The sequence below is a fragment of the Mus pahari genome, chromosome 10, assembly GCF_900095145.1.
Source record: "Mus pahari chromosome 10, PAHARI_EIJ_v1.1, whole genome shotgun sequence".
Classification (NCBI taxonomy): Eukaryota; Metazoa; Chordata; class Mammalia; order Rodentia; family Muridae; genus Mus; species Mus pahari.
This window is the reverse complement of record NC_034599.1, coordinates 59,309,678-59,329,372: the sequence shown is the minus strand read 5'-3', so window position 1 is coordinate 59,329,372 and position 19,695 is coordinate 59,309,678. Positions and strand designations below refer to the sequence as shown.

The 19,695-nt window shown below is 50.1% G+C and overlaps 1 protein-coding gene and 1 pseudogene across 1 annotated transcript in view; both read right to left on the bottom strand.

The window, feature by feature from the left end:
• The window catches only part of Megf11 (multiple EGF like domains 11), a 320,501-nt gene that overhangs the window by 290,902 nt on the left and 9,904 nt on the right, over positions 1-19,695 (bottom strand). The gene's annotated exons all lie outside the window — the stretch shown is intronic.
• On the bottom strand, positions 3,336-4,371 carry LOC110328365 (annotated as a pseudogene).

Genomic DNA, 19,695 nt, shown 5'->3' with positions numbered 1-19,695 from the left:
AAAAAAAAAAAAAATAAAGAGTGTAAGGCCCTGAGTTTGGTCCTCAGATCTGGGAAAAAAGATTGTTCAGAACCCCTTCTCCTGTGCCTGTGCTGCAGAGCACCTATGAGTTCTGCTAGCTGGGGTTCTGGCTATGTCTCAATTCTCCACCCCCCCCAGCACCCCACACACACACCTCCACCTCCTGCAGGTGTCTCACTATATCCTGTGACTCACATTCCTCCAGAAGTTTCCCCAATGGGGTTTCCTGCTCAGTCCCCTCTCAGGAACCCTCAGCTAAGTCATGGAGTATGTGGGGGAAGCAGACAGACGCTCTGAGGCACTCTCTGACTGGAGACTGGGCGCCCGAGAGGGGGATGATTTGGTCCACAAGAGCACAGCCTGTGTATAGATACATAGAGATACCTCCCTCCATTTCCCTCTCAGAGTAGACTGAGCAGGAGAGAGACGGCGCCCCTGGGATTTTTCATGAGTGTGAGTGCCTGTTGGGTGTCTTCCTCTGTCGGTCTTTACCCTTGAGGGTAGGATCCCCCCATCTCCATGTCCCCAGCACTGGGATCATGGATACACACTGCTTTACCACGCTTTCTTTTTATGGGGTGCTTAAGACACTAAGGTCCTCAGCTTAAGCAACCAGCACTTTCCTCACTGAGCCATCTCCGAGCCTATGGAGGGACTGGCATCACCTGTTTCACAGGGCCCACCATGTAGCTGAGGCCAAGGGCCAATGGCCTATATGCTCCACTCCAAACCTAGGAGTTTCCTGGTAGAGGGAGCGAGCATATCACAAGAGGGACTAGACTTATTCTGACAGATGTCAGAGTTCAGTGGGGCCAAGGACAGCCCTTTGTGTCAGACTCAGGGGGTCTGGGACAGGGGAAGCAGCTTGCCTCACACTCCAAAGCTTCAGGTCTTCTACACCACACTTTCCCCCAAAGATCCTTCCAGAAACTTCCTCAGGTCATGAGCCCCAGACGCACTGCTGAGAAGGTCGCACCCAGCTGTCCTCACACCCAGCTTCCAGTTTTGCTTTGTGGGGAGTTCTGTGTCTTCCTGCTGAAGCCACCTGTCAGTGACCTCCCAGGAGCTCTCAGCGTGTGGCACCAACATCTTTCTCAATGGTGAGCACCAGAATCTAGACAGACTATTGGGGTCTCTCTCAGGGAAGGATAGCAAGAAATGCCTTTGTGATTTCTCAGCTAGGCCCAGTGTGCAGCTACACGTCTCCAGACTCTAAAAATGGAATAGGGGGAGCCAGCCAGAGGGTTGACTGGGTGAAGGGACTTGCCACCAAGCCTGATGACCTGAGTTCCATCCCTAGGATCTTCAAGGTAGAAAAGAAAACTGACTCCTATAAGGTGTTCTCTGACCTCTATACCTGTCCGTGGCACCTGCACACACACACATTCACATACCACACACACACACACACACACACACACACACAAAGACACATATTCATATACCACACACACACATACACACACTCACCACACACATACACACACATACACACACATATACACACACTCACATACCACACATACATACACACACTCACATACCACAGACACAAACACACACAGATATGTGTATACACACATAGACATGCCCACATAAACACACATATACAAATAAATAAGCAAGCAAGCAAACAAATAAGCAAATAAATGTTTAAAAAAATTAACAGGAAGGGATTAGCCAGTGTTTACAGTGATGTGATTAATCCCTAAAGAAAAAATCCTTCACCAGAAAGGAGAGAAAGCTGACCTAGCCCCATGCCCGGATGCTTCATTCAGTTGAGCTAGAAGCCTGCTGAGCTCCACCGTGGTGACAGCCACAGCCTTGGCCATCACAGCATAGACACAGTGGGTCATTAGACTCTGAACATCAAAGAAAGCGGTGCCTGCCCACCCAGGCCCTACTCTGAGCCCTGTTTCCCCACCGAGGGAGATACCTTACACCCTGATTTGACAGCCTTTCCTCCCCTGCCAGATGGTCAGGGGTTCTAACACCCAAATGAGCAACTTGCTGTTACTCATCGTCTGCCTGCTTCATAAAATGGGGCCCTGGGTGGGGAAAGCATGACCCTTTGGCCTCTTTAAATTGGCCTCAATGTCCTCATCCTTAATGTGGGATGTTCTCAGACTACAAGCACCCAGATGTTAGTCCCACTCAGCAAATAACCTGCAGTGTGACTTCAAGCCCATTCCTCTGCTTCCCCGGGGGCAGCTTCCTTAGTAGGAAAACCAGTCTGCACTGGTGTGGAAATACATATGACGGTATGGAAAGGACTGTGTGAGGGAAAAGAGACAAAGGGGGCACAACTCAGCTAACTAGCCGGGGAAAACCTAAAGAGAGACTTGATGCTAAAAGCCCAAGCTTTAAGGAGAGAGTCAGTAAGTCAGACTTCATGGGAAGTAAGTGCTGCCTCTGTGGGAGACACTACTCAGAGAGTGAAAAGACGTGACACAGGTGGGAGATGTTTGCAAATCACATGTCTAATTAGGAGCTCTGTGTAAGGCGCTCCTGAATTCAGTGGTAAGAAACCAGCCATTGAGAAGCAGAGAAGGCAGCCCAGTGGTGGTGGCGCACACTTTTAATCCCAGCACTTGGGAGGAAGAAGCAGGGGGGATTTCTATGAGTTCGAGACTAGGTTTGTCTACAAAGTGATTTCTACAAAGTGAGTTCCAGGACAGCCAGGGCTACACAGAGGAAGGAAGGAAGGAAGGAAGGAAGGAAGGAAGGAAGGAAGGAAGGAAGGAAGGAAGGAAGGAGTCATAGTGGCGCCCACCTTTACCCCCAGATCTCAGGCAGAGGCAAGATCCCCAGGCCAGCTATGGCTGCATAGTGAGACCCTGTCTCAAAACAAACATACAAACAAAATGAAACAAACAAAAAGATTAAAATTAAAAGCAGAGAAAGGGGCCAGCAAGACGGCCCAACCTGCACTGCTCTCCCTTACCACCAAGCCTGACGATCCAAGTTCGATCCCCAAGGCCCACAAGCAGAAGAGAACAGATTATCACATGCTGTCCTCTGATGACTCACACACAGAGAGAGAGAGAGACAGAGAGAGAGACAGAGAGAGACAGAGAGACAGAGAGACAGACAGAGAGAGAGACAGAGAGAGAGAGACAGAGAGAGAGACAGAGAGAGAGAGACAGAGAGAGAGACAGAGAGACAGAGAGAGAGACAGAGTGAGAGAGACAGAGAGAGAGAAGAAGAATAGTAGTAGCATTAGTATTAATAATTATGATTCAATAAGTGTTATTTCAATTTTTTTGACAGATGAGTCTTTTAATAGAAAAACAAAAACTCCCCCGCCCCCCAAAATCAAAAGCCACACGTGCAACAGTAGCAACACACATTTCTTCAGTCCAGACAGCTCTGAGTTTCAGGTCTTCTCCTTAGGAGGTGGCCTGTACACACCCACAACCACAGCTTGGTCGCGTTCATACGGCTCTAGCGTCAGCTGCTCCTGTGGCTTCATGTTCTCCTGCTGCATCTTCTTCACTTCAGATGCAAACACAGCCTCTGCTGACGCTGTGGAGTCAATGCAGTTGGCCTTAATGGAAATCACAAAGTGTCCTCCATTCCGCAGGAAGGTGTGGGCATTCAGGGCCACAATCCGGGTTTGGTCTGGCTGGGCCACAACGGCAAAGATGACATCCACCATTGCGATAAGCCTGCGGTATTTGTGTGGGTGTCGGGCATCTTCAATCACAGGAATAATGTTGGTCCTCTTCTTGGCCAAGTTGATGAGGTCACGGCCAGAGCAGTGGGAGAACTCAACTGCATAGACCAGACCATCGATATCAGAGACGTGGGAGACAGTGGTGCCTGAGGCTGCCCCAGGTAGAGCACCTTGGCCCCCGGCTTGATGTGGATCTGGTCTATGCCGCCCAGGATCGCTGCTGCCAGCTTGGAGCGGAAGGGGTTCCAGGCTCTGTACTCAATTTTGTCATCTCCTTCTGAAATAGAGACTCTCTTCTCTCCATACACAGACTCTCCAGGGACCAGAGTCTTTGTGACAAGGGCATCCTCCTTTCCGCGACAGATAAAGACACCTTCATGCCGATGCAGCTCCACCATCACATTCTTCCCTGACTGGTTTCCTCTCTTGCCTCCCCGGCCACCACCTCGACCTCGGTTGCCCCCAGACTGGAAGCCCCCACCTCGCCCACCGCCACCTCCTCGTCCCCTGAAGCCACCACCGCCTCCACCTCGACCTCGACCTCCACCACCAAAGCCTCCTCATCCACCGCCAAAGCCTCCTCGTCCTCCTCGTCCACCTCCTCTACCACCTCTGTTACCGAAGCCGCTGCTGCCACCAAAGCCGCCCCAACGGGGGCTGAAACCTGGCTTCATTACTGCGTTCTGGTCGCGCGACTCAGGCAACCTGCGGCGTCCCTGACTCCACGAGTCTCCGTGATTTCAAATTTTTAAGGGGAGAAAACCCTTAAAGTGACTTTGACAGAGAACCTGTGGATGGAGCATAGCCTGTGTAAAAACATTCAACGTCACCAGCCCAGGGAACATGGCAGCCCTGGAACCTAAGGACATGCACAGACTCTCAGGCCAGATGGACAAAATAAGGACAGCGACATCACCAAGTGCTGGCAAGGGTGTGGAGAAGCTGGAAGCCTCATACGCTGCTGATGTGTATTTAAAATCATTGAGCCACTGTGAGAACAGCTCAGCGGTTTCTTTAAAACCTAAACACACTTGAGCTATGACTCAGGAATTACACTCTGGGGCATTTATCCTAAAGATAACTTTTGTCCAGTGCAACCTCTGAAAGAATGATTACAGCATCCTTCTTCATCATAGCGAAAGCTCAGAACCATAACTGACTTCCTTCCATGGGAGGCTGGGATACACGGCGGAGTAACTACACTGTGTCTGCTGGGTCACCCCCAAATTCAATTTATGAAGCCGCAGGGTGTGTTCTTCTTAGGGTCTTTACAGATGTGCTAAGGTCATACCAGGAAGAGTTGTTGGGAGAGCCAGAAGGTAGGGAGAGCCGAGGAAGGATCCTTTCTAGGGACCAGCTTGGGGAGCCCAGCCAGGCCTACTGACACGTTGGCCCCCCCAGACTTGTGATGATATTAGTCTGTGTGATTTGAAGCTACCCTCGTAGTGGTGCTTGGTAGCCTGAGAGGGCTCAGGTCCGACCTATGCGGGTGCTGCAGATTCACTCTTCTCCTCCGTCCCCAAAGGGTCCACCCTTCCCTGCTCCATGACTGTTGTGATTTCCTGGAGCCAACGGGAGGCACAGGGCCACTGTGGCTCCCCAGCCTTCAAGTCCCCTCCAGCTCCCTATGTAAGGAACTAGACTCCTGTCCACACCCCCATGATATCACGGCTGGATGCACAAGAAGACACCAAGACGGGGAGGGGGAGGGGCAAGGCCCAGCCTGCCTCTTCAGGGGATTGAACCAGAACCAAGCCCAGGTCACCCCCCAGCATCCAACCCTCGGCCTAGGCTCCACATACACAGCACTCCTAATGGGCCTTCTCCTGGCAATTCTCCCTGGATGTGTGCTGCCTGAGTCAAGGGCAAGCAGTGCCCTCCACGCTCCTAATTCTGCCCACCCTTCTAGCCCAGCACGCATCCACTCAACTTCTGAAAGCTTTCAAATTTATTCTGGCCCACCAGGCTCTTTCCTTCCATAGACAGCCACTCTGACCCTCGAAGCCACTGGTCCCTCAAGGATCTCAGGTGACAACCCACAGGAACCCAACCTCAGCCTTATCTTCCTAGCCCGTCACTCCTTCCCCACCTCTCCAAGATCTGGGTACCTGGAAGCTGGGATAACTGCAGACCTGTCTTCCCCACAGTGGGCCAGTCTCTCCTCTGCATCGCCTCAGGGAACAACCTAGTCATCGACACACCTGCCTAACGTCCTCCTCCTCCTCCAAATGAGGCTTTAGGGTCTGACTCCACTTTCAGGTGGAGTCCTACTCCCCTCGTGGCTAATAGAGATGCCAGCATCAGATCAAGGCTTCAGACCCATTAAATAAAGCCACACGGGCTGCCTGCTAACGGCCCTCGCCTGAGTGCCTCAAGCTGGCCTGCAATAAGTATTCCTAATTGTGCTTGTTAAAAAGCAGATTTATGGATCCCAATTAGGCCGCCCGCACTTCCGCCACAGCAGTTTGCAACACGCCAAACCTTCCTTCTTCCCAGGATAAAATTATTTTTTTGCTGGGTGACAGGATAATTACTAAAACATAAAAGGATCCTCCTGGAACCCCACGCAGCCTCAGCAACTCTGTTAGGAGCCCTCCAGGACAAGCAAATTTTGACGGAAAATTTAAAGCCACCTCGAGCTTCCTGTTTCAGTCCCTTGCCCCGAGCATCTCCCTTGGTTCTTTCTCCTGAAAGCCAGCAAGTCAGCCCTGAGTCTGTGGCTGGCCCTGCCCACTTCCCTCTCTCCTTCCCCACTTGCTAGTTCCAGGCTGCTCCCCAATGAGACCTGTGCCTCCTCTTTCCAGAGCCTATTGCATCCAACCGCCTCTCCTCTCCTCATTCCCCTTGAAGGCCAACTCAAATGCCTCCTTCTCCAGGAAGCCCTCTTAGATCACTTTTCTTAGATCTTGTCAGGCAACAAAACACCTGACATAGCTTCTTTCACATATGCTGTCCAAGTCCTCCACCACAGCTGTCAGCTCTCAGGATGGCGCCTGTCACCTGCGCTGAACTGTGAGCTCCCTGAGGATAGGAACTGAGTCTCACTCAGTGTGGCAGCTCCAATATGTGGCATAGAATAGACTGGCTCACTCATTCAGTCACTCACACATTCATTCAACAAACTTGCTGGGACCTAATTTCGAAAAATAGGCAAAAGATCTGAAGAGAGGGTCATGGATCAGTGATAGAGCACTTGAATAATATTAGGGTCCCAGGTTCAATCTTCAATATTGTCTCCCTGCTGCCACCCTAAAAATGATGAGAGGAAGAAATAGAAGAGGAATGAAAGGAAGGGGAGCGGGAAGGACAGAGATGGGGGAAGGTGGAGGAAAGATCCAAATAGACACATCCCCAAGAGGATGCACAAATAACCAATAGGCTCATGAGAAGATGCTCAACTAGTCACAAAGGAAACATAAACCAACTCTGAGAGGTTGCTTCCACCACACCAGGACAGCTCCAACTGAAGTCAGACTGTGCTGAGAAGGATGTGGAGAAACCAGCCCTCCTGCTGCTAGCCAGCTGTGACTGGGTGCAAGCAGGGCTGTGACAAGTCTCTGTGAGACACGCTTGTGGCACAAGCATGAGAACCTGTGTTTCCAGTGCCAGCGAGCACATGTGCAGGAAGAAGTGGGGCAGTGTGGCCCGGCCAACCTGAGGACCCTGAGACAAGGGGGCCAAGGGCTTAGGCTGCAAACAGCCACCAACCAGAAGGGCTCAGCCCTGCCATCTGCTCCGCAAGCCAAGGTGAGTTGCCCTAATCCACATCACACATGGGCAGAGCTGGTGCCTTCCAAGAGCTTCCTGAGCGGTTGCACCAAAGCCAAGGGTAGGAGCCTGTTTCCACCCGCTGGAAGAACAGTCCACTCTGCCAGAGAGAGAGGCTTCTTGACTGGATTGCCCCATCCACTCCTGCTGATGTGAAAGCAAGCTCTCCCCAGGGTGCTGATGGCCAAGGAGCTCCTGGCTTTTATGAGCTGCAATGAGTGAGGTCACTCTGTACTCATTAGGCTCCTTGATAAGGTCAGAGTCCCTCAAATGCTTCCTGATGACACCCTGAGGATGCAGGGACCCAGCAGGCTTGTCTCATCTGGTCTGGCAGACACATCCATACATATGTTTTCAGACACACAGGTCACATGCACAGACAACTGTCACACACACACACACACACATTCCCATGCACACTCACATACACACTTACATGCAGACATACAGTCATGAGCACACACCGACATAGGGTCACACAAGCAGAGGCCCACAAATGTGGACAGCTGGCAAGTAAGTGAACAGGTTCATAGCTTGCCCAGCCCTCAGCCTCTTTCCCTCTAAAAGGACATGCCATATTGGGCAGGCTTCCCATGAGTGCAGACTGCTGATGTCTCCTGCTCTGGCGGTCTCCCAGGAGGCTCAGGGCCTGTGGAGGGCAGGGGAGTCATGTTTTTAGCGGTGGGGATAACTTTTATTAGTCAACAGAAAACATGGTGCATGGCCAGGCTCCATGGTAGCACAAATCTGCAATCCCAACTCCTCCAGAGGCCAAGGCAGAAGAATCAAAGCCTTGGTAATTTAGCAAGACTATGTCACTATAAAGGTGTAAGAAACTAAGGACGTAGCTGAGGTAGAGCACTTGCCTACCTCAAATGGCTCTATATTCACTCTCCAGCAGAATATACAGACACCACATATACCACACAAATATAATACATACATACACACATGCCACATACATACATACATATACACACCTCAAACATACACCACACAAACATACCACACACACACTTATACATATACTCACACAATCCCCACACAGACAACACACACATGCCACACATACACACACATACTCACACACACCCTATACATACACCACACACATACATACACATCCCATACATACACACACACACACAAACATACCACACACACACACATAGCAGTGATCTGGGGAAATGGCTCCATCTGTAAAGTACTTACCCTGCAAGCCACTTCCTGTATAAAGACCCTAGGGATAGGCCAACCCTACCCTATACATCTCTAATTATGTCTTTTATTGTACCTCAGGCCCAACCACTCACTGCTGAAATCCCAGCATTCTTGTCTAATTGGGGTAGGGCCAGAAGCTATACCAGGTCACCATATGACCTTGGGCCACTAACTTCTTATCTCTGGTCTCAGTGCACTCTCTGGCAAGAGGAAGGTTTGTAAGGACCTTAGAGCAGGGACATACTCTGTGGTGGAAGAAAAAGGAATGCTGATATCCAGGGCAGCCAAATGGGAAGTTAACCTGGGGTAAGGAAACTTCAAGAATCCAAGCACAGCAGGACCATTTTCAGAAAAGTGCTCAGGAAAGGTGACTAAAGAAGAGAGCCCAGGGCCTCTCCAGTTGAGAAGGTTCCTGATAGACATTGCCTTGTACCTTTGAGAATAGGCAGGCTGTTCTTAGACCTTCTGTCTTATTTCCATTAGCAAGCAGCAGGGCTTGGTTACAAATGTTATACACCCCAGGCCTCAGCCAATCTTCTACAAGTGGAGGCCTGAATATATGTAAATATTGTGACTAATCAAAAATGTGTAGGTTACTGTCATCAACTAGACAGAATCTATTACCTGGAAAATGGGCTTCTGGTCTTATCTGTGGCAAATTATTTTAGTCGAATTATTCTACCACTGTGGGTGGCTCCATTCCCTAGGCAGAAGGTCCTATACTGTTTTGGTTGGTTGGTTGGTTGGTTGGTTGGTTGGTTGGTTGGTTGGTTGGTTAGTTTTGGGTTTGGGTTTTTGGGAGGTTTTATTTTGTTTAGTTGAAGGGGAAGCAGTTAAGACAGGGTTTCTCTGTGTAGCCCTGGCTGTCCTGGAACTCATTCTGTAGGCTAGGCTGGCCTTAAACTCAGAAATCTGCCTGCCTCTGTCTCCTGAGTTCTGGGATTAAAGGTGTGCTCTCTCCCCACCCACCCTTCTGTTTTAGAGTGGAGAAGGTGAGCTAAGCTCTAGCATTTTAACCTAGAAAAAGGCATATTCCTTGCCCTCTTCTTCAGCCTGTGGATATAATGTAACCAGTTGCTTCAAGTTTCTGGTGCCCTGATGTCCCACCATGACAACTTTAACTTCAAACTGTGAGTTAAAAGAAACTTTTTGATTCTCTGTTGCTTTTTTCAGAGTATTTTGTGACTGCTACTGGAAACAAATAAGACACTGAGCATCCTTGGTGACATAGCCAGGGATAGTAATAACATGTCATCTGCATAATGAGGAATGTTTCACATTGGTTCTACGCTTTAGAATCAACCGGACATCTTGGCAGACTTCATTTCACCTCATCTTAAAAACCCTTCCTAGGAAAGGGAGAAGGAAGATGAAACCAAGTAAGCAAAACGCTGACAACTTCAGAGGCAGAGCTACAGACAGGGGCACAGTGCTGCACTCCCTGCTTGGAGTCTGGTGGAGAATCATCATCATAAAGAGTTCTTTTAAAGAACACTCAAGAATGCAAGTGAAGAAAGAAGCATTATTATCATGCATTGTGTGTGTGTGTGCGCGCACGCGCGCGTGCACACGTGTATTATTAGTTCATGTATTTTGAGATAAGATGCAATGGTTATCAACTTGAAAAAAATCTAGAATCACCTGGGAGATAAGCCTCTGGACATATAAGTAGAGAATTGTCTTTTCATCAATTTTTTTTTTTTTTTTTTTTTTAGACAGGGCCTCACTACATAGTTCTGGCTGTCCTAGAACTCACTTTGTAGACCAGGCTGATCTTGAACTCACAGAGATCTGCCTGCCTCTGCCTGCTGGGTGCTGGGATTAGAGGTGAAAGTAGGTTATCTAGATTGAGCAGACTGAGGTGGGAAGACCCCCACACTGTGAGTGGCACCATTTTCTGGCTGGGAACACGGACTGTGTACATGGAAATGAAGCTGAGCTGCATGTGGTCTACTTTCTGTTCCTGAGTGTGGGTGTCATGTGAATACCTGCTTCAAACTCCTGCTGTCCTGGTTTCCCCACAATGCTGGGCTTGCACTGGGAGCCAGAATGAACCTTTCTCACTTAAGTTGTTCTTATCAGGGTATTTTGTCACCACAATAGGAAAAGAAACTAGGACACAGGGTCTCACATGGCTTCGGCTAGCCTTGAACTCAGTTTGGTCTATGAAGAAGCAGGAGTTAGTTCTGGCTGGGAAGATGGTTAAAGAATAAATTTTAAAAATTTAAAAACCATTGAATGACCTCTGGGAAGACTGTCGCTGCTCTTATAAAGATGTCCAATGGGAGACAGGCATGTCCTTCCACTGGCTACTCTTCCTGCCTGAATATGTTGAAGGTGACTGCAGCATCCATCCTACCACCATGAAGCACTCTCATGAGCCTGTGCCAATACACTGCAGAGAACATTCCGAGGAGCGGCAAGGACCTGGGTTCTTACTGCACAAGCTGCTGAGTCCAAGGTTTTCCACTACCTGAAATATAACTAATACAGCTACAAAGGAAGCAAAGGTCACTGTGTCCTGCCCTACACTCAGAATCACTTCATTTGTCTCGAAGCCCTGAGCTTGCTACTCTATGCTGCTCTACCTAGACCTACTCAGGTATGAGCTAACCCCCTTGACTTGTGCTGACAGGAAACACAGGTCAGGCACCTGACCCAACCCAACCACCCAGTCCTGACTTCAAGCCCCAAAAGACACTGATCCCAGCAGACTGCTCCCTCTAGACGCCCTACCCCAGAGAGAAGATCCTGAGCCTTGCTGTGCCCCCTGGTAAGCCGCATCCTCTCATTTCCATTGCCTTCCTCTGCCACTGCCCCATAAATCTCCAGTTTATTAATCCTTTACATGAAGCAGTCGGTGTGGGATCCTGATTTACTCCCTGTTCATAAAACACCGAGAAATTAAAGATGGAAATTACCCAGAAGGACACGAGCCTCCAGTGGGGAGCCCCTAGCAGCTCCTGGCCTAAACCCAGGTCCTCTCTGCCCTTCCTACCTTCGAAGCTCAGGAACCAGTGATGTCATCTCCCTGTCTCCATCCCTCCCCTTTGAAGCAATCTTGCTCCCCACCTGCACTGGCAGCTAGACTTGGTTCCGCACAGCAGAACAGGAGGCACCACGCAGATGGGTTTCCCCCCCAAACCTTTGAAGATCTCTTCTTAAGTCCCTTTTGTCACACAGGGGTGGAAAACTCAAGTTGGGGCCAAAATTTTAAGCCGTTCAAATGTCAAAATATGGGGGCTGGTGATGTAGTTTAGTTGGTAGAGGGCTTGCCTAGCGGATACAAGATCCTGGGTTCCATCCCAAGGTCTGCATTGGGCAGGCATGGTGGTGCACGCCTGTGAGCCCAGCACTCTGGAGGCAGAAGCAAAGTTCAAAGTCATCCTCAGCTACATAGCAAGTTTGAGGTCTGCCTGGGATAAATAAGGCGTCACCTTAACCCATTCTTTGGACAAAAAGAAGAAGCAAAACCATATATGAAATTCAGAGACAGGACCAGAGAAGAAACAGAAGAAAGCTTTTTTTCAAAAATGATTTTCTATCACTGGGCTCAGGTGTGCAAGACCACCCTCATTTCTCAGGCTGGGAGCAAAACCCCACCCCAGTACTCTAAACCCTTCTAGCTACTCAGTATCCAAATGCTTCTTAAAGTCTAGCAGATGCTGGATGGTTCTAGTAACATCTCTCGGGAGTCTCGAGGCTCCAAGCTCCGATGGCTCACACTGCACCCAAGAGGTTGGCTTCTCAGCCCCATCTCTTCCCACGGGTCAGAGAGAGCCCCAGTATCAAAGGCCAGGCTGCCCCAGTTCAGTGTGACAGCAGATCTTCAGGGAAGCCACTGGCGACTGGGCTTGATTAGATTCCTGACATGGGGGCTCTCTGAGGTATTGCAAGGCTGCAGGGGAACAGAAAACCCAATCCCCTGGCAGAGGAAAGACTTTCTGGAGGAAGCAGTGCCTGGTCTAACCTGTGGAAAAGAAGAAAGGGTCAACCAGACAAAGGAACCGGCAGAGAGGTGGGCCAGTGATGCTGGCAGCACTCAGAAACCTGAGGACCATGAACTGGGTGAAGAGGAGGATTATGGAGAGAGGCAGCTAACTGGGCCTTCACTGCCACGCTAATGAGTTTTGACTTTATCCTGAGGGCAATGGGGAAGCATTAAAGGGTTTCCGACAGTGCAGAAGCCCGGTCCACTTTGCACTCAAAAAGATCCTTCGTCCTGCCTCAGAGAGTATGAATTGAAATGGTCTGGGGGAGGGGTGTGCGCCCTGTGAAAGTTCCTGGGCCAGGAGCAAGGCTGCCTGTGGCCCACCAAGGCCTCAGTGGAGGCCTGAATAACAAGACAGAGCAGATCTTGGATGAGTTAGGCAGGCTATACAGAAGAGAGGTGACTGGACCCCAAATCCTCTAACTCAAGAAAGCTCGCTGTGAGCGTGTGCACACCTGCCACAATGACTGTCTTTGTCACCCATTCTCGGGTGCCCCCTCATGCCTCGCGTGACCGATCCCCTTCTCCAGAGCGCTGTATACTGCCCTCCTGGGCTGTCACACTAGACATTGTGGATTCATTCCCACAGACACAGCCCCTCTAGGATGGGCCTGTTGCCTCTATTCTTGACACGGAAGCTACAGAGAAACCCAAGATGGACCTAGGGGTTGGACTTCTCATGGAACCCACTCTTTCCAGTGCGGGCCAGTCCCCAGACACATGGCATCCAATTCCTTGTCTCCTTCCAAATCACTTTCTCGAAGGGAATCTCCTTGGTTCCCCTGTCTTCCTTTCTCTTCCCCTTTCTCTCGAGACACAGCCTCGGCGTGGCCCAAGCTAATGTCTACCTCCATAAATAACTGAGGGTGGCCTTGAACTTCTATTCATCCTGCCTCTACCTCCCCAGTGCTTGGGCTTGGGTCACCATGACATTTATTCAGTGCTGGGGTGGAACCTATGGCTGTGTGCCTGCTGGGCCAGCAGCCCTCCCTCTACCAGCTGAGCCACTGCTCGCTCCCCATTCACTGCCAAAGAAGAAGGCATGGTCTCTCGGGACCTAACCTGCGCGTGATTTTGAATTCTCAGGCGGTTCTTCAGAGCAGTGTCTACGCTGCAATCCCAAGGGGTGGGAAACACCAGGCACCCTGTCCAGGGCCACCTGCCTGCAGGGAGGACCGGGGACTTGGGAAAGCCTGTGTCTTCAGCAGCACCGGCAAGTAGCTAAGAAGAGTAGCTCTCGGGCAGTGCGAGAGGGTTGGATGGGGAGAGCCATCAAGAAGCTAACCACAAAGGGCTGGGGGTGTAGCTCAGTTGGTAGAGTAGCCTAGCATGTTCAATGCCTTGGGCTTAATACCCTGTACCTAATAAGCCAGGTCTGGTGGTGCACACCTGTAATCCCAGTACTCAGGAGGTAGAGGTAGGAAAATCAGGAATACAAGGATATCCCCGGCTACATGGTGAATTCAAGTCCAGCCTGGGCTACATCAGACCCCACCCTAAAATACTTAAAAAAAAAAAAAATGTTTCAGATGACCACCACTCGCTTGGGCACTGTGCTTTCTGGGGGGCAGGGTGCCTGCCCTCTCTTTCTCCTCCATGGCTTCACCCACTGTGAAGGTGGGAGGGGACCCACTGCGGAACGATGAGGGGACAGATAAGCCACTCTCCTGTCTGGGTGGGTGTAAATCATAGTGGGAGCTTTGAGACTGGTGTCTTCTTTGGCATTCAAAGTGTCATTAATTATACATTAAGTGTTTGAAAGGGAAAGACCTCCGTAGCCTCTAGGATGTGTTTGCATGGTAATAGAGGATTGATTAGATGCAATATCTATACTGTGGGCTACCAGGATTTGGGTCCCCTAGCTTTGCAGACGCAGTAAATTACAGCTACAAAAATCTCACCCGTGGTAAATTATGGCATCTGAATCGCTGAAGGGATTCTCAGTGCCTGCGAATGAGAGACAGTAGTCACCTGGCCTCATGCCCGCTGCTGGGAACCTGGTTTCCTGGGTGGGCAGCCCCCAGCCCAGGCCTGAGCCCTCTGCATCTGCAGGAGCTCCACAGACAAAGCAGGAGCCACTTCCTGAGCCTGGATTCTGCCAACAGCTCAGTCACGATTCCCTCCGGGAGTCAGAGACTTGAGTGAAAAGAAGATGTGAATGTTGCTTCTTTAACTGAAAGCTGTATGTCCCCCTTTAATGAGAAGCTGGGGAAGCCTGGAGCAGAGCCGCTCCCACTCCCGGGGAGATGAAGACTGCCAAAATCCTGCAGTCTGGAGCCCATGCTGGTACCTCCCAGAGGCAGGAGAGATAGGCTTCCACCTGAAGAGGCTCTGACAATAATGATAGTATTTGCCCTGTGCCGGGCCAGATCCGCACCCAATATATCGATTAACTGGCTTTACCCTCCAGCAACCCTGTGTGCCGAGTGATACCATAAACCCCAGGCGAGGGCAGGGAAGAAGGCTTGGTGGGTAAAAGGATGACTGTGTAAGCATGAGGACCTGGTCAGATCTCAGCAGCCAGGTTAACAAAACAAACAAACAAACAAACAAACAAACAAAAACCAAGTGGGGAAGTGCATCTGCAATGCCAGCATTGGAGAGGTGGAGACCAGAGGGCTCCCCAGGGCCTGCTGGACAGTCCATCTAGCCAACTGGTGAGTTTCAGTTCATTGAAAGATCCTGCCTCGGGGCTGGTGAGATGGCTCAGCGGTTAAGAGCACCGACTGCTCTTCCAAAGGTCCTGAGTTCAAATCCCAGCAACCACATGGTGGCTCACAACCATCTGTAACAAAAATCCGATGCCCTCTCCTGGAGTGTCTGAAGACAGCTACAGTGTACACACTTAAAATAAATAAATAAATATTAAAAAAAAAAAAAAAAAAAGATCCTGCCTCAAAAGATAAGGTAGGGAGTAATTGAGGAAGACCCTCAGCGCCCATGTCTTACCTTCTCGTGCATATGCACAACATGCACACGTACACACACAAAGAAATAAGCAAACAAACCCATATACAAATGGGGAGACTGAGGCATGGAGCAACATTCCCAAGACATCAGCGTTCGGAAGGTTCTGTGAAAACCTTCCCTGACCTTCTCATTTATAACTGCAGTCCCTCTCCAGCCCACCACTCCTTCTCGCTCTCTCTCTGTCCCCGGTCTCACTTGCCACCTTGTCATCTGCTAACTTATTTATACTCTAACACACCCACAGGGACCAGGGCGGTGTCTGTGCCCTGTGTGTTGTCATACTGCTTCACCACCAACAGCCCCCAGCAGGCACTCAGAAATGACTCCGTGGACGGGATTCTGTTGAATCACTCATCCAAGGTGACCCAGCTTTTGCATGCAGGGCTGGATTCAAATCTAGACACCCTGGTCTCTGACTCAGTAGCCTGCATGACAAGCTCACCAGGGAAGACAGCCTTCCCTCTGACTGAAATGTGAATGCCGTGGGGTGCCGGCTCACTCTGCGGTGACTGAGGCTCCCCTGGCAACAGCAAGCCCGGAGACTTTCTAGTCCCCCATCCCCCAGCTGAGCTAGGAATAAAGCCAGAACTGGTAGAAATGGCTCCCATCTGACTCTTTGCAAACTAAATCATGCAGACCAGAGAATGAGTGCTTTCCAGATACCACACCTGATCAAGACATGCTGGTGGCCCCACCTACAAGCAGAGCCCAGTTCCAGCACCTGTCCCCAAGAACGAGTGCATCCATTGACTGGTGGGGTGCAAATGAGACCCTGGAGTTGTATGCCTGGATTTGCTGAGTTCCGCCTGCCTCTCGGGTCATCAGCCACTATCTGCATGAAGGCCACAGTCTCAGATAACACTGCCCCTATCCCAGCATTCCCTGATAAGCCAGCTTTGGTACAGCCTCTGTCAAACTCAAGAACAACAATGCCCCTGAACAGGTTTCTTCTCTGGACCCATGGCTTGTCAAATGCCCTTTGCACCCAGAGGCAGCACACACCAGGGGAAGGAGACAGAGCCTCAGTGGTCCTGGCAATATTAGCCAAGGTTCCATCATGGTATATGAGCCAAAGGGACAGTCGATGAGTCCCTCCCCTTCTCCCACACACAGCTATGGAATCATGAAGTGCCACTTGCACATTAGGGCATCCCTTGGTCCTCCTGAGATGGGCCTGGCAGCCTTTGCTGGTTTGCATCCTATCCTGATGGTTTGCATCTTATCCTGAATCCCTTTTCCTCTCTCTCTCTTTGCTCTGAGATAGCAGCCCTGTCCCCCAGTAAAGCACCGTGTGTGTATGTGTGTGTGTGTGTGTGTGTGTGTGTGTGTGTGTGTGTGTGTGGTGTGTGCGCGCACACCTATGTTCATGTGTCTACGTGTGAGTATGTAGGACAGAGGTTAACCTCAGGTATCATCCTCAACCCCTGTCTAGCTTGTTCTTGAGACAGAGTCCCTCACTGAGACCCAGTTCAGTCTCTTCCTACACAAGCATGAAGAATATGAGTTGAGATTCTCCAGAATCCACACAGAAAGCCAGGCAGAGCAGCGCACCCTTGTAACTCCAGTACTTGGAGGCAAGGACAGGTAGATCCCCAGGGCTCACTGTGAGCTCCGGGATCAGTGAGAGACCCTGTCTCAAAGATAGATAGATAGATAGATAGATAGATAGATAGATAGATAGATAGATAGACAGACAGACAGACAGGGTATAAGAGCAATTAAGAGCAGTACTCAAGCATCCCCGTGCGTGCGCGCGCACGCACGCGCACACACACACACACACACACACACATGCTCTCACAAACATACATGAACACACACAGAGTTAATGAGAGGCAGAGCCAGGACTGCAATCCACATTCACAGGGGAACATAGCACCTGGCACTGGGCTGTGGAGAATATGCTGGTCAGGTGCAGCCTTCCTGAGGAAGCCTTTGGGATGCCATTTGTGACATAAGATGGCCAATTATGTGTTAGGGGTTTTAAAGGGAAGTGAAAGACAAACTTCATCCTCTCTGTTTTCCAAGGCTAGCTCAGGCCCATGGGGGGGGGGATCCCCTGCTGTTCCCTTCTGCAGATCTAGGCCCAGGAACTAGAGGAGCAAATGGCCCCTGCCCAGACCTGCCCTAAGAGACTATTCTCCCAAAGCCCAGGACCTCCGCCACAGACCCAGGGACTTTACCTGACCCTGGAGAGCTGGGAGTAAAGCAATGGTTTCTGAGGGTCTTTCTGCTGCCTTCTTTCCCTGAATTCTGTGAAGAAAGTCTGAACCAGAAAAAAAAGGGGGAAAAAAAAGGGCTAAAAAGGCTTATTATAATGACCTTCAGGAAAAGCAACTACATTTTACCTTGAGAACTGCAGAACTGAAAGTGAGTCTGTATGGACCGTGCAAATGAGATGCAAACACAAATGCAAATGGCTTAGGGCTATCCTAGCTGCCACAGTAGCAGCTCTCCCAAGCCCAAGACACCTCTAGAGGGAGGCAGAGAGAAGAGACAGAGGGCAATTAGCAAGTGTCCTGGGGACTCTGAGAGGCTTATCTAGAGATGGGAGGAAGAGCAGGGGACGTCCTGAAGGAGCAAGGGACATCCTGAGGGAGCAGGGGACATCCTGAAGACCTTAGAGAAGTTGCAGGCCCCAGGGTGCTCTGTGCACGAGGCTACCCAACCCTGGTAAGATCTGTCCATGCTGGGCCTTCAGTGTGTGCAGAGATGTATGCAGACACTCAGAGACACAGCCACTTGCAGACAAAAAAACGCACAGTCATACCACGAAGACACACCCCCTTTTCATGACACTGCTCGGAAACACAACACACCAAGAAACATCAGCACCCACAAAGAACCACAAATACAGACACGGGGCAGTCCGCAGGTCTGTCTGGAAAGAAAGATCCAAATGACTAAAATAACTGCTTGACCAATATGGCGTGGGAACTTGAACCTGAAAAGGAGCCATAAGAAATAGGACTGACTATTTAATATTCATGGACAAGGAAAACGAGGAGCCTTCAAAGGTGAGCGGGGCCAGGCATGATGCTGTATGCCTATAAACCTGATACTTGGGAGGTGCGTGTGGGAAGGCAGGGCCATCAAGGCCAGTCTCCACAGGAGTCTAAAGCCACTCTGAGCTCCATAGAACCCTGTCTCAAAAAAATAAAAAAATAAAAAAATAAATAAAAGCAAAGATGAAGACCTGATAACCCAAAAGCAAAGAGCAAGAGAAACGGTTAACTATTTCTGCAGTGATGGAGAGCCCAGGCTTGGCATGTGCCCTCCACGCTGGAGCTCATCACAACCCCCAAGATAGATTTCTTTTTTGAGAGATAAAGATTTCCCAAGGCTGACCTCAAACTTGAGATCCTCCTGGCTCAGCCTTCTGGGTGCTAACAGAGGGCTATCAGTATGTCCAACCTAAGATACAGTAGTTTGGGGGGGGGGTTGCTTGGTTGTTATTGTTGTTGTTGTTGTTGTTGTTGTTGTTGTTATTGTTGTTGTTTTGAGACAGGGTCCCATGTAGCTCAGGCTAACTTCCAACTCACTTGTAAGCTCGGATAATCTTAAAGTCCCAATCCTTCTTCTTCTACTTCCCATGTGCTGAGATTACAGGTGTGCCCACAACCCCTTGTATTATGCAGGTCTAGAGATTGAATCTAGAGCTCCATGCATGCTAGGCCAGCACTTTCCTACTGTTCCATATGTAGCCTCAGCTCAAGCCCCCACCCTTACCCCCATTTTCAATGATGCTACATGCTATAGCATTTCTCTCTGTCCAGCTGCCCCGGAACCTTCCCAGTCCTAGAGGGATTGGGGACACCTTGCAGTCCCTTGCCTGGCAGCCTGGCCAGCTTGCTTCCATCCCTCCTGGTCCTTGGAGGCGCTTGGCCCTTTTTCCCCATCCTGCATCGTCTCGGCTGAGAGTGCTCGTTAATTCTGCTCTGTGGCTAATCTAATTTGGAAGTCTGAGGGAGGAGAGGAATGATTTCCAAATGGGATACAAGACAGGGTTTTTAGAAGCCACCTGTCCCTGGGTGACTGTTCACAGAAG